The 15,453-nt window shown below is 38.7% G+C and overlaps 1 protein-coding gene across 3 annotated transcripts in view; it reads right to left on the reverse strand.

Annotated features, from left to right (window-relative positions):
• The window catches only part of Spag16 (sperm associated antigen 16), an 814,060-nt gene that overhangs the window by 194,813 nt on the left and 603,794 nt on the right, over positions 1–15,453 (reverse strand). The window lies entirely within an intron of this gene.

A 15,453-nucleotide genomic window follows, 5' to 3' on the forward strand; every position in this document is an offset into this window, starting at 1 on the left:
CTGCATCTTATGTGAAGGAATGGGCTGGGGTGTGGGCGATGGGAACAGTGGGCTTGATTGGTCTAGTCATACTGGGTTGGATCCTCTGTAGGTTGATAAAGCGCAATCGTACAGAGCGTACACTTATGCTCAAAGCTATGGCCGCCCTGGATGCTGGCGGTTCCCCAAGTATCTGGTTGGCCCAGCTGAGGGAACTGTAGGCTGTCCTTGCACTCGGAGGGCTCTGCCCATTGCACCCGATTAGGAAGCCTATGATACTGCTCCTGCACACGGAGAGCTATGCTCATTGCACCCGTTTTGAGAGTATCATTGTTCCTCCTACTCAGCACTCGCCCATCGAGCAGGAAGCTCATCATGAGGAGACTCCTAGCTCTGGGTTGCCAAAAACAAAAAGGGGGAACTGCAGCAGTCCGCTGGCTCAAACGCCATTACAAGATGGCGCTGGTTTCCTGTTTATCCCGAATGCTAACGTGTCGCTCTCCCGCCCGATAGTACTGACCAATCAGCTTACCGCCCAAGCTCCGCCCCCAGAACCTGCATATAAGCCAGCTTGCCCCGGCGCCCGGGGCCCTCCTCCCGTACCAGCTCTCCCGAGAAGCCATAACCGAGCATCGTTCAATAAAACCGTGATAGAGGAAGAATCTTGGAGTCGTGTCTTGCTTCCCCGCTGGTCGGGGCGCGCCGCAGATAGTAAACTGGATAGTAGACTGAGTATTATATTCATTAGCCTAAATCCTGTCATTCTCAATTCTCTGCTTCCACTATTTTTACATAGCTGCCTCTTAGGTATAGTCTTCTTTTAGAATTTGTAAACTATATCAGGTCCTTTTGATCACCTCCTTTCTTAGGTGAGAGAACACAGTCAGCAGCTTCTGTTCATTATAACTCAAGAATTAAAACTGTACAGTGAGTAGATGTTATTAAGTTTCCAGCAAGGAGGCAAAAAGTAGAACTTGCTGTGGGATAATCCTCTTGTACACTGGAAAGATTTGTCACTGAACTGGTTTAATAAAACACTGGCCAGTAGCCAGGCAGAGAGCTAGGCAGGGTGATCAAACTAAGGATGATGAGAAGAAGTGTAGAGTCTGGAGTTGCTAATTAGTAAGCTAATTCTGGGGGTTCCTGAACCTAAGTCCCTGTTCAGAGCATCATCTGTGTGAGGCTAGCTCCCACCTTTTAAAGGGTTACTATGAGGAGGAGAGAGGAATAAGAAACTTTCAGACAGAAAGATAGCAGAGAGGAGACAGGCAGAAACACAGGATAGCTTGGGGAGGACCTGGATCAAAATCCACCTGCCCCTTCCGTCTCTTCAAAGGGGCTTTGTTGCATGAATCTTAAAAGTTCTTATTAATAAAATCAAACCTGTGAGCCAGGTATTAGGGTGAAGCTGGAAGATCAGAGATACAGAACAAGCCACAGCTACCTCACATCGCCGGATCCTCAGCTGGTCTTGTTTCCTCAGACTGGAGGCCTCTGAGTCCTCATCCAGAATGGGTCTCAGCTGAACTGCTGCTCGAAAGACTGAAGCTTAACCAGCTAAAAGCTTAACCAGCCAAATGCTTAACCAGCCAAAATGCTTCTAGTTCCTGGTCCTCACGCCTTATATATCTTTCTGCCTTCTACCATCACTCCCTGGGATTAAAGGCTCGCTTTCTGGGATTAAAGGCATGAGTCACCATGCTTGGCTGTATCCTTGAACAGATGGATTTCTGCCTCTGGAATGCTAGGATTAAAGGCGTGTGCAACCACTGCCTAACCTCTATGTTTAATGCTGTGGCTGTTCTGTCTCTGACCCCAGATAAGTTTATTAGAATGCACAGTATTTTGGGGAATACAATCCCACCACAGGGCTTTTTATCACAATGCCAAGGGGTAGAGCAAAAGATCTCCCCCTTGCTAGATCAAAACCACACATCCAAGTGCAGACCCTTTCAAATACCCAGTAACCATGCCCCTGGTCCAATCATCCCCTTATACAACCCTCCTGCTGGGTAAAGCAAGTTCAGATTCTCACTTGAAAACCTCTGTGGGTCTCTACAGGAGATGAACGTACTATGCTAATAAATGTACTGCCACTTGGAAGAGTGTAAAGAAGGAATATGGGTTAACTTATTAAATGAAAGACCTAGTTAGTAATAAGCCTGAGCTATTGGCCGAGCATTTATAAGTAATATTAAGCCTCCAAGTCAATCATTTGGGAAGCAGCTGCCAGGTATTTGAGAACTGGTGGGCAGGAAAGAACATCTAATTACAAGAACTGTTATGGGAAATGGCTGCTATGTCATGGAATACAATCTCAGTCCTTTTTCTTAAAAGTAAAAAAAAAATGCCGATATTTGTGTGTGAGCACACATGTGCATGTGTGTGTGCAACTGCTGGTGCATGTTTTTGTGCTGATGCAGTGCACATGGATGTACAGATGCATGTGTCTATGTACACGTGGAAGCCAAAAACAACTTCAGGCATCATCTTCAGGAACACCATTCACCTCCTTTGAGACGAGGTCTCTCAGTGGCTAGACTGGCTGGCCAGTGCTCTAGGAATATTAGTCTTTGCCTCTGTGGCACTGGGATTACAAACATGTACCATCGCGCTTGGCTTTAGACATGTGTTTTGGAGAACGAATTCACGTCCTTATGTTTATAAAGCAAATGCTTTACCAACTGAGCCCAGCCCTCCAGCCCAAGTCTTTTTTACTAGTTGGGGCCAACAAGTAGCTTTTTGAAGTTAATGAAGTAGATATTTACTGAAGACCTTTGGTCCTGGCAGTAGAAATATTTATTTTTGTATTTATTTTTTCTTTTCTGAAAAAGTAAGGATTAGGGAACAATGTTCCTATTTTTTTCTTCCTCTGGATTGATGTAAGTAAATATAAGTAATCTATCAAACCGTTCAACATACAAAGTGAGATAAACCATATTTTACTATGTAGGAGCAGAGATAAATTTTGCTATATTCTATTAAGTGCAAGAGGCCAAAATCCACTTTTAAAAGAGAAACATGCCTAATAGAAATGCCAGCATGGAACAGGAGAACCTCACAGGGCCTCAACTCTAGACAAATCATGACTGCTGAGAAAGAGAGATTTACTTTTACTTTTTTTTCCCCAGGGATAAGTTTCCTAATTGGTAAGCCAATACCATGTGGTCAGCCCTAAAATTATATATATATATGTGTGTGTGTGTGTGTGTGTGTGTGTGTGTGTATGCTACATTAAATGGGCATAGAAGTTTGTATTTATGTATTTATGCATATGTTTGCATATGTATGTAACAATAATAATCAAAGAAAAAGAAGCCATGAATTTGAGAGGACTGAGGGAAGACTTAAGGGTTGTTGAAAGGAGGAGGCCTGGAGGGTTACAGGAAAAAAAGGAAATAGAGGGAATGATGTAATTAATTAGAACTTCAAAATATGTAACTATAAAAATGAAGCGAAGTTTCTGAAAGTTATGCTAAAATCTGATCTTTAAGAGTCTAGTGAGGACTCAGGAAATTATTTGAAAAGTTTGTAAAAAAGTAGGGATAATGGCTAGAGCTAAAGACCACCAACAGACATGCTGGTGCAAGGATCAGTACACGGACATTTCCTGATATTCTGACATCTGTACAAAGGCAAGAGCAATGATTCAGCAAAATGCAGCAAAAGAAAAACCTAAGTGTGTTAATTAGATAAAAGAATTCTGAAATATTAGAACTTGGGTATTGTTAGCATTCATGAGTGATCCATGTCTATATAAAGGAGTAAAAACTGGTTTTTCAAGATTCTGCCATCACAATTAAGGTCCAACATAACTATAGTGGTAGCTCCAAGGACTCTCTGGCCCAGAATTGAAGATTAGGATTTTCTTACATTGCCACATTTCCTGAAAGCTGCAATGATGTTGGAGAAATCTCAACTCTGGTTTCCAGGGCTAAGGTGTCACATCCTGTGAGGTACTCTTGGGACACAATAGGATTTTCTGACCTTAGACACCTTTCGGGGATTTCCACACATATCACAATACCAAACTGGAGCCTGTTCAGGACCTGTTGGGGGGGAAATATTGCATTTATTTATTTGTTTGCTTCTTTGTTCTCTCTCTCTCTCTCTCTCTCTCTCTCTCTCTCTCTCTCTCTCTCTCTCTCTCTCTGTGTGTGTGTGTGTGTGTGTGTGTGTGTGTGTGTGTGTGTGTGTGTGTGTCACTTTCCTCCTTTTTGCCCTGTGGGTCCTGCATATCAGAGTCAAGTTGTTAGATTTGGCAGCGAGAACTTAGCTGGCCGAGCCATCTTGCTAGCACACCTTTTAGAAGAAGTAATTGCAAACAGAATTAAGATGTTCTGGGGATGGAGATGCTGGGTGGCTGTAATTTTTAACACCTTGAAGAAATGGTTAGAATTATACACCAGGTTATTTCCTAGATAATGGCCTGCTAGAATTGCAATGGGTTGATTATTTCAAGTGCACAGGCAATTAGAAAAAAGAAGGTAGCTCAACATGTCATATAATCTAACTCGTGGCTATAAACCACAGATATAATCATGAATGTCCAGCATGCCACTTCTATTTTACACATTAAATTGACCTGAAGTCGATCAATACTGTGATACCCTGAAGATAGGTAGTCTGAATAGAATAAATAAATGGCTTATTTGATGATAACCTTGTGTCCTAAATCATAGGCTTTTATCACCTTCTCTGAGTGAAAGCAATATTACCTTTTACGTATGTATAAAAAAAGCAAAAGAACACAAAATCCAATGAAACTTGCCAAGCTGTTGAACTTCAAGGGAAGTGTTCTGAAGGATGTGGTGACTTTCAGAAGGTTTTGGGATCTGACTGTCTGTAGAAGTAAGCTAATTAGTGGATGAGGCTTTTGTATTTAAGCCAGACACTAGGCAGAACTGCATATATTTTTACTCCTTTCTATAGACATACATCACTCATGAATGCTAACAATATCCAAGCTCTCATATTTGAGAATAATTTTATCTAATATATATACACATATATGTATATAACTGTATATGTATGTATATATACATATATATATGTATATATATGTGCAGAAGCCACTTTAACATGGAGTTATGTTTTATTCACGAGTTTACATGGTTTATCTCAGAAATGTCTACAAAGAAACCATAGCAGGTACACTTCATTAGTCTCAATTTTCAGACACAGATACTAAGACAGAGAGGTATTAAGAAACTTGTCTGAAGTTAGAGAACTAATTGGTTGTAGAATTTGGATTAAAAAAATCAAACAGTGTCTTTTCAAATACTGTTGTTCTGGCCTGTTCTGCTCCCTCTACTTATAATTAAAGTGAAAATTATAATTAAAATATATTATCAAATATATATTATGTGGTGATTTGACATATAGAGTGTAAAAATACAAATCATTAACTCTGATTTGTGTGATATCAAACAGCTTACTTTTCCCATATGTTTTTCTCATTTTTTTCAAAGTATTTTCAGTAATTATTTAGGATATTGAAAAATGTACATCTTACAACAATAATGCTTCCTACAGCCACATCAAAGGGAAGTAAATATTACTGTGAATTATAGGCTTTAGTGCAATAGCCTTTCCTCTCTCCTCTCAGTTTACAACCTCTTGAGGAGTCAACAGAGGATTCATATGAATGACAGAATGTCAGTAGGAACAGGATCTGACTCGATTAAACCAGAGCATCAGTTTGCTCCTTCCCACGTGTCCTCCCATTTCCTCACAACAACAAAACCCACCCCATATTGGAAGAATTGCAGTAACTGAGACCTCTACTGTTGGAGTTCATCTGCAGGCAGCAATGGATAGAAGAATTTGTATGGCCAGAGATGGGATTTCGCGATGAGAGGGCCATCAGTAGAGGCTACTCAACCAGACCTGTTTGGCTCCTTCTGAAATCCCACGTTTGTAAGGTGTATTATTAGTTTTCTGTTTCTGTGTTGAAGTGCCATGACCATGGCCAGTTATAGGAGGAAAAATTCATTTCATTTTGGTTTACAGTTTCAGAGCGTTAGACCATGATCCCAGAGTGGAGGCACAGCAGCAGGAACAGGAAGCTAAGATCTCACATCTTGGATCACGAGCAGGAATCAGAATCAACTGAAAGTAGAAGCTTTAAGCCTCAAAACTTTCCAGTGACACTTGTCCTCTAGCAAGGCTGCACCTCCCAAATCTCTCTAATCAGCACCTCCAATAGGGATCAAGTACTCAGATTTTCATATGTTTCACATACAGGCACATATTACTAATATTGAAGACTAATTGCATTCTGAGTCTAGAAAAATCAGATATAAGGGAAGCATCTCACAGAGGACGCCTACACTCATTTCTTTGGATTCCATGCCAAACTTTATATGCACAACTGTGTCAATCATTGCCCTGGCAGGAAACAACCAAGTCTCATTTGGATGGAAGATTTAAAGAGAATTATAAATGAAGGGACTATTTACCAATGAAGCAAATATAGAGGAATAATTGAGAAAATACATGCATAATTAGAAGCTGTGGGGAATTGTTGTTACTGCATAAAGCTTAAAAGGAACAGGAGAGGAAATGACCTATTCAGAAGACTGGCTGTGAACTGGAGTCCCACAGCAGGGAGGAGCACAGCTGTGGGACTGTGGGAACACAGCTGCAGCTGTGGGCCGAGTTGTACAACAGCTGGCTTGTGAAGGCACCAAAGCAAGGTGGGAGAGGGTCATGCAATGTTCCGCTCCCTCTCTCTCTTTCCTCTCAACCTCAGATCTGGCTCTCTTATCTGCAACTCCCATTGGTCATTTCCAAATGTAAGTCAGCAGGCAAGCTGATCTCTGTGTGGAACAAAGGAAGATGCAAAACATACAATGATAAACAGAAAGATACTCTGATAGAGGAAGAACAGCACAGCCTCCACCCATCAACCTGTCTATTCATCTACCTACCTTACTACTGCCTGAGATTAGGGTCTCTATTTTGCCAGTACATTGGTTTTCATTCATTGTCTTTAACCTCAGGGGATACATTCTAAAACTCCTTGCTGATGTCTGAAACTGCAGATAGAAGGGAACTTATGTGTACTACGTATTTTCCCATCTACAGTTGCATGTAATGAAACCATGAAACAATTCATAAAGTAGAGACAGAAGAAGCTTTAAACAACATAGGTAAAATAAGTTATCCGCATATGGTTTCTGCTTATCCCAATTTGATAGTTTCAGGTAGTGCAAAAGAAAAGACTGGTCTCCTAGATGAGACCGGCAAGACGATGTGATTTTTCATTATGTTACTCAGGAGAGCACACAATTTCAAAAATATGCTGTCTTTATTTCTAGAAATTTCCATTAATACTTTTGGACTGTGGTTGACTATGAGCAACTGACCTACAGAACCAACATAGCAGAGACAGGGGGACTACTGCATGCATCATGAGCCTCTGTGTTCACACTCCATTAGAACACACCTGTGTTTTAAACATCGTACGGCATCCCATCATGAAAACTTAGGATACTATATTTAGACAAGACGTATGGCTTAGACATTGATTTTCAAGTATCTTCAGTGATTACATAATTGGTGTTCAAAGATGCCCATTTGAATCATCTTGTACACTATCTCATAATTAATATAAATAATGCTTGTCATTATTTTATCATTAAATACCTAAATGAGGCTCTCTAATATTATGACATCACATGAGAGAGATAATTGACTTTGAATCATAGCAAATATAGCTTTGTTAACACAAGTTCAGCAATCATCCCTAAAAGCAGAATATTGAAATCTGGCTGACTGACATATGAAGTATTACTATTAACATGATAGTCATAACATGAAATGCTTGCTATCTCAAGGTCCAAAGCTAGACCAAGCTTTTCTAGAAGAAGCAATACTTACTTGGGTGTACATTGGGGTAGGTGGAGAAAAAAATTACAGAGAAGTTTGGGTCTGGGAAGATGAAGAGTAGTGGAAATAATTCTAGAAATGTATAACCTAGTTTAACTATCTTAAAACAAACTAGGTATCTGATTTGTCAATAAAGGTAATGATTATTTTTGGTGTTAGCAGAATCCACAGGCTAAGGACTAGAAGACATTCTAGTGGAATGAGTGACATTAAAATCCACAGAGAGTTAGACAGTTATATCATATTATTATGAGATGGATAAAATGGGTTATTAAGAGACTGTGCTTCTAGAGATGAGTTCCATAATCACTATTTCCCATTACCTCGGAATTTCAGAATGCATAAGCAAAATGTGCTGCCTCAATACCAAAATAACTTTAAGTAGAATAGAAATGCGTCCTTCATATAAGTTATACTCATGCAAATATCTCCAAGCAGATTCTTAAACTCTTGACACGTCAAACTGGTAGCAGTAAAAGTTAAACATCTCTGTTAGCAAGAGCCACATAGCTAAGTTTTTGTAGTAGTATTTGGTCATTGTTTCTTGACTGAAGAGTGGTGAATCCATGAACTCTATCTTCTCAGCAAATCAATGGCGTTCATGCACAGTTCCATTACACCAGACTCTGGAAGGAGAGAACACTACAAAGATAACTGGATGATGATGTTTGAAGGGTGTTTAGCACAGAACACCTTGAAGCAGTAGGCTTAAAGAGAACCTAGGAAATAGTGTGTCACAATGCACTAGGTAAGTAGATGCTAAGATGAAGGAAGGAAAAAGACTACCTAGGAAAGAGGCGTGATAAAACAAGTAGACATATATTAATATGTGAAGTGTGAGAATGTAGTATAGAATTAAAGTAGGAATTTTAATGAATGTTACAGAGATGTTAGGATTTATATATATATAATATATATATTATATATATATAATTTTAAAAATTCTATGAAGAATAGAAAAATGAAAGAGTAATGATGAGGTACAAAATTGGTGAAATAATATAATCTGATGACATTAATTTATCCCATGCTGAAAAGTAAAATTGGGATATTTTTGTGCTAAAAAATATTTTAACTAAGAGAAAGAAGTGAGGAGAAAAAAAGTAGAAATGGGAGAAACAAAGCATCCATGGTTACAGTTAAATTTGGATGGGGTCAAATGGTCCTAGGCCATATGGCTGTAGAACAAATGGAACATCATGCAAGAACTGGGAAGGGATGATAAAAGGGAGTGATGAGCATAGTAAAGACAATCTATTAAAACAGAGATGGGTGTATCTAGTCTGTCTTCCAAGTGCTGGTATTTTTTCTCTACCTCCATACATAGATACAAGATACCCTTTCTCACAAACAGCTGTGTCGTGACACATACAGCGTAGTACAAGTGGGACAGTTTGGGTTAAAATTTGTAACACTCCCTGCTCTTCCCTGAAACCATGGATGCTTTTTGTAATTTCTTTTATACAATAGGAGCTCACCTATTTTTTTCTCCACTATATCCCAGAATTTATTTCATTGCAAGGCATACAACAAGCTTATGATAAATAATTCTTAATTAAATGGATGTATTTTCCACCATTGGAGCAACAAAAATATGAGGGTGAAAGTGACAAATGTTTATCAAATTTATTATTTAAAAATATTTAGTGTTCATTTTAAAAATACACTATTTTCCTCTTGTCCTTTTTTTTCCCCTTTTGGTATGAAATGCAGAGGATGGTGCACGATGATTTTGAGCAATTTTTACTTACACTCTTAAATTACAAGTGAGAAGAAACACTTCTGAGCTCAATCAGATTGAGTAAATCATATTTGAATATTGTTTGAAATTCAATTTCAGATAACTAGCAGTGCAGGTTATCACGAGTGCCAACTGTACCAGCTCCATCTCCACGCTGAGTATGCTGTTTGTTCTGGTTTGAGTTGCACATCTGTTGAACTGCAAATTCCCATAAAGGATTATTCTATTAAAAAGTATCATATTGGCAGATTAAAGATGGTTATCTATTCAATTTTGTATAACAGACTATTAAAAAGGCAAATTCTTCGGTCACTGGCTCTGGACCATGCAGCATGTGTACACTGAATTTTAACTATTACCATTTAATCTAATAACTAGGGTATACTCTTAGATTAAAATAATCCATTCCTTTTAGGTTTCCAAACTGTGCATCCCTTGGGAAAATTCAAAGTGCTGATGTCACATATCGCTTTATGCAAATACATTTCTATCAATTTACCAAGATTCAAAGCTACCTATACTGGCATGCACATGTAGTTTTCATTATATCAGCAAATATATCATCATAGCTCATTATTATTCCTAAATGATGTCAATATATATACAAACTACTCCTCATACTTGATTCATGGATACAAAGTTTTATGAATTTTTTTTTACTTAGGTGTGGTAGGAAAATAATTTCACAACAGAATATTATTCATTTGTTTACAAGTATGCCTTTGAAAGTAGGTCTAATATAACACCACAGAAAATCTCCATTAAATCCAATGTAGGATCGAATGTAGCAGCTAATGGAGGACCCTCAGGTTTGGGGCATATGCTCCATTCCAACTATTTGTATGTAATTCTATACACAAGCCTTCTAAGGAATGTGTGAACAGGTATTTCATTTATTCAACCAAGCAATTCAAGTGCCTTTTGATTGTCTTTGTACATCCTGTTACAAACACACTTCATTATAGTTCTTCATAAGAGAACTAAGTTATAATGGCAAGTTTGCTTGTTTTAAAATACTACATAAGCTTCAGGAGTTAAAACCAAGTGTGAGTTTGTGTGATCCATGCAAGGAAAACTGAAACAGCTGACTGCAGCTGTGAAGTGCTGCAATTGGTAATGGTAACTAGTTATTTCTGCTCTGACTTCAACAGAATGGGTCAAATTCTTGAAATTATCAATGTTTTTGAATTTATGAATTCTTTTTCCCCAAAAATTCTTATAGCTAGATATGTGAGATTAACAGGTCAGTTTTCTGAGGGATATGGCTATTTTAAAAAATTTGGAGCACAGGGACTGCCCTGAACTTTGAGGAGGAAGCCTTCTCCTGCCCAGAGCCATGATGAACTGAGTGGGACAAGACCCACACTTAGGCTCTGCCTTGTGGTGCTGGGCAGGTAGGCACTATTAGGGTGAGCAAATGTATGGTGTGTGTGTGTGCATGCATGTGTGTGTGTGTGTGTGTGTGTGTGTGAAAGAGAGAGACAGAGACAGAGAGAGACAGACAGAGGGAGAAGAGAGAGAGAGAGAGAGAGAGAGAGAGAGAGAGAGAGAGAGAGAGATCTGGCCCCTTATACCTGATCTGGGTAGAACAGTAGAGTTGGCCCTAATGATGTAGGGGTGGGAGAGCAGACCCTGAGTGCATGAAAGAAGAACTGCCCCACCCTTTGCTCATTGCTGCAAGGGGTGAACTAGCCAGCGCAATGCTGGAAAGCTCACCCTGGTGGTGAGAACAGGGGAGAAATGTTGGGTGACCAACCCTGTAACTACCCACGCCCAGAACCAGGGTTAATAGTTGGCCCACCCCAACATCCACCCCATCTATGATCTGCTGGAGCATGTGAAGGGGTCAGTCCTACAGACCCAAAGCTGCGTGATCTCCATGACATAGAGCAACAACAGGATATCCAAGAGGAGTCCCAGTGAGGGCCCAGCATCGATAACATAGCAGAAACCAGAGGCCTCGAACCAGACCAATGACTCTTTGCAATGAACACTTTTGAGTAAAGATATATGAATAAAAGGGTTTACCGCGTGACTCACTGTGTCACACTACAGCTTCCATGATGAGATTTATTTTTCCTATTTTTTTCTCTTAAATTTTATTTTATTTTATTTTTTGAGGGGGCAAAAGTTTCAAGGGCAAAGGGTGGATATGAAGGGATAGAAATGAATGGGATCAAGATGCATAATGTGAAAGACACAAAGCATACATAAAAAGAAAGTTAAAAAATAAATAAATGTGGAGCTCAAATCTGGGTCATTTTTAGTCCCCATTGTCCTCTCTCATTTTGTGTGGTCTCCGGTGGAAATGTCTTTCCTTGTCAGCAAGGCTCCCTCGCTTTGTTTGTGTATGTGACCCACTAAGTTTAGAGATGTTTGCTTCATGAACTTATTTGATGGAGCTTAGGCAATGTACCAGTGGCTACATCACTGAAGGAAATGATATTCCCTTCCCCAGCAGCTAGTAACTGCCCATAGTCCCTCCTAGAGGGGTGGGGCACTCTCTACACATGATGAAATGTTCACAGCTTTCATCTTGTGTAGGTTACCACAGTGGCAGTGAATTAGTAAGTACAATGCCACAGTATGTCCTGAAGACTGTTCCAGAGCACCCATCCCCATCTCTGGCTCCACATTTTCTAACTTCTCTTCCTCCAAGATGTTCCCTGGCCCTTCAAGGGGTGGTATAGACAATCTCATTAGGACCCAGAACTCAATAGTCACTTCTCAGCACTTTGATCAGTTCTGAATCTCTCCATTAACAACTACCCATTACAAAAAGAAATGTCTCTGACCAAAGTTGGGAGTGGCATTAGCCCTGTAGAGAAAATTGTGGTGGGTTCTGATGCCTTAACTAATTATTCTTTATCAATAAAAGATTGGGGAGTCAGATATTGGGATAAGAACCTGAAAGAACAGAGAAGCAGGGGAGCAGCCACCAGTGACTTGCTACCTCTTCTGTTCCTTCCTCCAAAAATGGCTGAGACTCTCTTTCAGCCTCGTTTTACTACTTTCTTTCTCCTATCTGTCTACAGTCCTCCAAACCTCTATGGTTAATTTTGGTCAGCTAGTGGCTAGCTCCACCCTCTGACTACAAGAAAGCTTTACTTGTTGGAATACAATAAAAATATCACACATTTCCCCCCTTTTTGTTGAAATAAAAAGAGAAAATTTTTAGCCAACATAGTAAAATTATATATAATAAGTACAATAATTATATACAAATACATACAAATAAGAATTACATTAACAATGTCCAGTCCATTTGCATTTGATAAATTTGGAGAAAATACTCCATTATCTTGGTGAGTCCAAAGTGTTGTACTTAATTTACTTTCTTTCCTAACTTGCATTACCAACCCAAAATTATCCTTTTGTCTCTCAACCTTATATGCTTTATACCATTTTTGTGAGTTTCTTTTCTGAATGTTGTAACATGGAAACCTATAACTACAACTATCTAGTCTTCAACTCCTCCAGAAACCTGAAAAGGATATAATATGACCTGAGTAAACAGGAAGTACAGAGCAAACAACTTCCAAAACTAAGAAATGGCAGAAACAGCTGGCTGCCTGGACAGTCACCCAAGGTTCCACCGGAGCATCCATCTTCAGCCTATAGGTCTAGAATATCTGACAGACTCTTTTGTGAAGCGGGAATTTTGAAGGACTGTCCTGCCTTGTCTTGGCAAAATTCAGTTGTCACTTTCTTTTCTGTCCTGCTTGTCCAATTTGGACACCATACTGTTAGCAGTCAAGGCAAGGGCAGTTTCCTGCACAACGGCTAACTTTGCCAGAAAAAAAGCAAACTCCATATGGAGTTTCTTTGGTGCCCATCATCTTCTCTTGAGTAGATTGTTGCTGCCAGAAGCAGATATGTCTAATTGTTATAAAAAAAACCCTTATGTCTGTTGCTTTCAAACTGTATGGCCGTGGCAGGCTTCTTGCTAACTGTTCTTATAGCTTAAATTAATCCATTTCCTTTAATCTATACCTTGCCACATGGCTCGTGGCTTACCGGCATCTTCACAAGCTGTTTCTCATCATGGCGGCTGGCAGTGTCTCTCCGACTCAGCCTTCCACTTCCCAGCTTTATTCTCCTCCTTGCCCCGCCTATACTTCCTGCCTAGCCAACGGCCAATCAGTGTTTTATTGATTAATTAGCAACACATTTGCCATACATCCCACATATGTCATTAAAACATCTTAAATGCCACATTCTATAGATCTCTGAAGTGTTTGAAGACCACCTGTCTATATAAAATATATCTGTTTAACTTTGAAAAGATACCTAAAATGACTACAAGTTTGACTATAATAGGTGACTAACTACTAATCTTAATTTCTTTATTATCCCAAATAGTTTATAATAATAGCTTTCAAGGACTAGAAATTTATTTTACATTATTAAATGAGCTGTATAGGTATAATACCTTAAATAAGAGTAGAAACATATGTATAGTATATTTTAACAAAAATAACCTTAAATTTGTATCAATATACAAAAATCCATACCAATGTAAAATATTTAAGAATAGTAGTTGCTCTTTTGGTTTAAAAATAGATTCAATAATCTACCCTTTTATCCTATCATTTCTATATCCCCACTTTTTCTTTTTAGAACAAAATCCCTGAATCTAATCTCCTTGTTTAGCTTTTGTCCTGACCATTACCAATAACAACAACTTCTTAACCAACCTTCCTTAAATGATAATGAACATATATAATCCATCTTTTGGGAATGTGGGCATCATTCTCTAAACTACTTTCTGTTGTTTTTTTTTTTTTTTCGGGGGGGCATTGGATCTTTGGGGGAACCTTGAGAAAATCAGGATAATTGTTAAGTTTTGGCTGGAAAATTAAAGCTGGATTATCTCAGTCAGCAGCCTTGAAGCTCTTCTAGATGAACAACCAAACAAAGGATGCCGAGAGGAAGAAGGTCATAGTCAGAGGAGTCACCAGGAGACGAGGAGGGAGTAAGACATGCTGGAGGACAGGTAAAGTCACAAGACACATGACAAACACATAGATTAATAGAAAACTTGGTTAAGTTGTAAGAGCTGGTTGGTAATAAGCCTGAACTATTAGCCAAAAGCTTGTGATTAATATGAGCCTCTGTGTGTTTATTTGGGAGGTTCAGGCAGGACAGAAAGTTCAGCCTATGGGGTGTAAAGTTTCAGCAGGGCACCTTAACTCATATCGTCTTCAGGGTGGGCAAGGTTCATTTTTTTTCTCTCTAAACAATCTTGATTTTTATATCAAATACTATTTCTTTTCTAAACCAAGAAGAAAACTTCCCTTATTTTTAGGTGGTTAATTTTTACATGGTAAATAACATAAAAAGACATTTGAGTATTTAGTACAATTAGGATGCCATATCTTAATTATACTAAATACAAGGAAAATGTAGTATAAGTCACCTAAAAGTTATATTATAAATCAAATTGATGAAATCACTAAATTTAAAGTTTTGGGTTTGTAGATGCTAAAAGGAAATCAGAAATGTTTAGTTGTCCTGCATAATTTCCCTTCTCAGGACAGGAGATTTTTTATTCTTCAATCTTAACTTTGTGATTGACTCACATGTCTTCTTTAAGGTCAAGATATAAGTGGTTTACAGGTTTGTTTTTACAAATTAAATAAGGCCTCATAAAAGAAAAGCTATTTGTGTTTTAGGGTTCTTAGTTAATGATTCCTAAAGCTATGCAGACAGTCCCAGAAGGAGACTCCATATGCTTGTACAGTGATATTATCATCAGATGAAGCACACACCCTTTCAATCATAATCTATGCAACACAAGACTCAGTTCCAAGTATAAATTCTATTATAATTTGTAGAAA

This window comes from Peromyscus eremicus, chromosome 13 (genome assembly GCF_949786415.1).
Source record: "Peromyscus eremicus chromosome 13, PerEre_H2_v1, whole genome shotgun sequence".
Taxonomy (NCBI): domain Eukaryota; kingdom Metazoa; phylum Chordata; class Mammalia; order Rodentia; family Cricetidae; genus Peromyscus; species Peromyscus eremicus.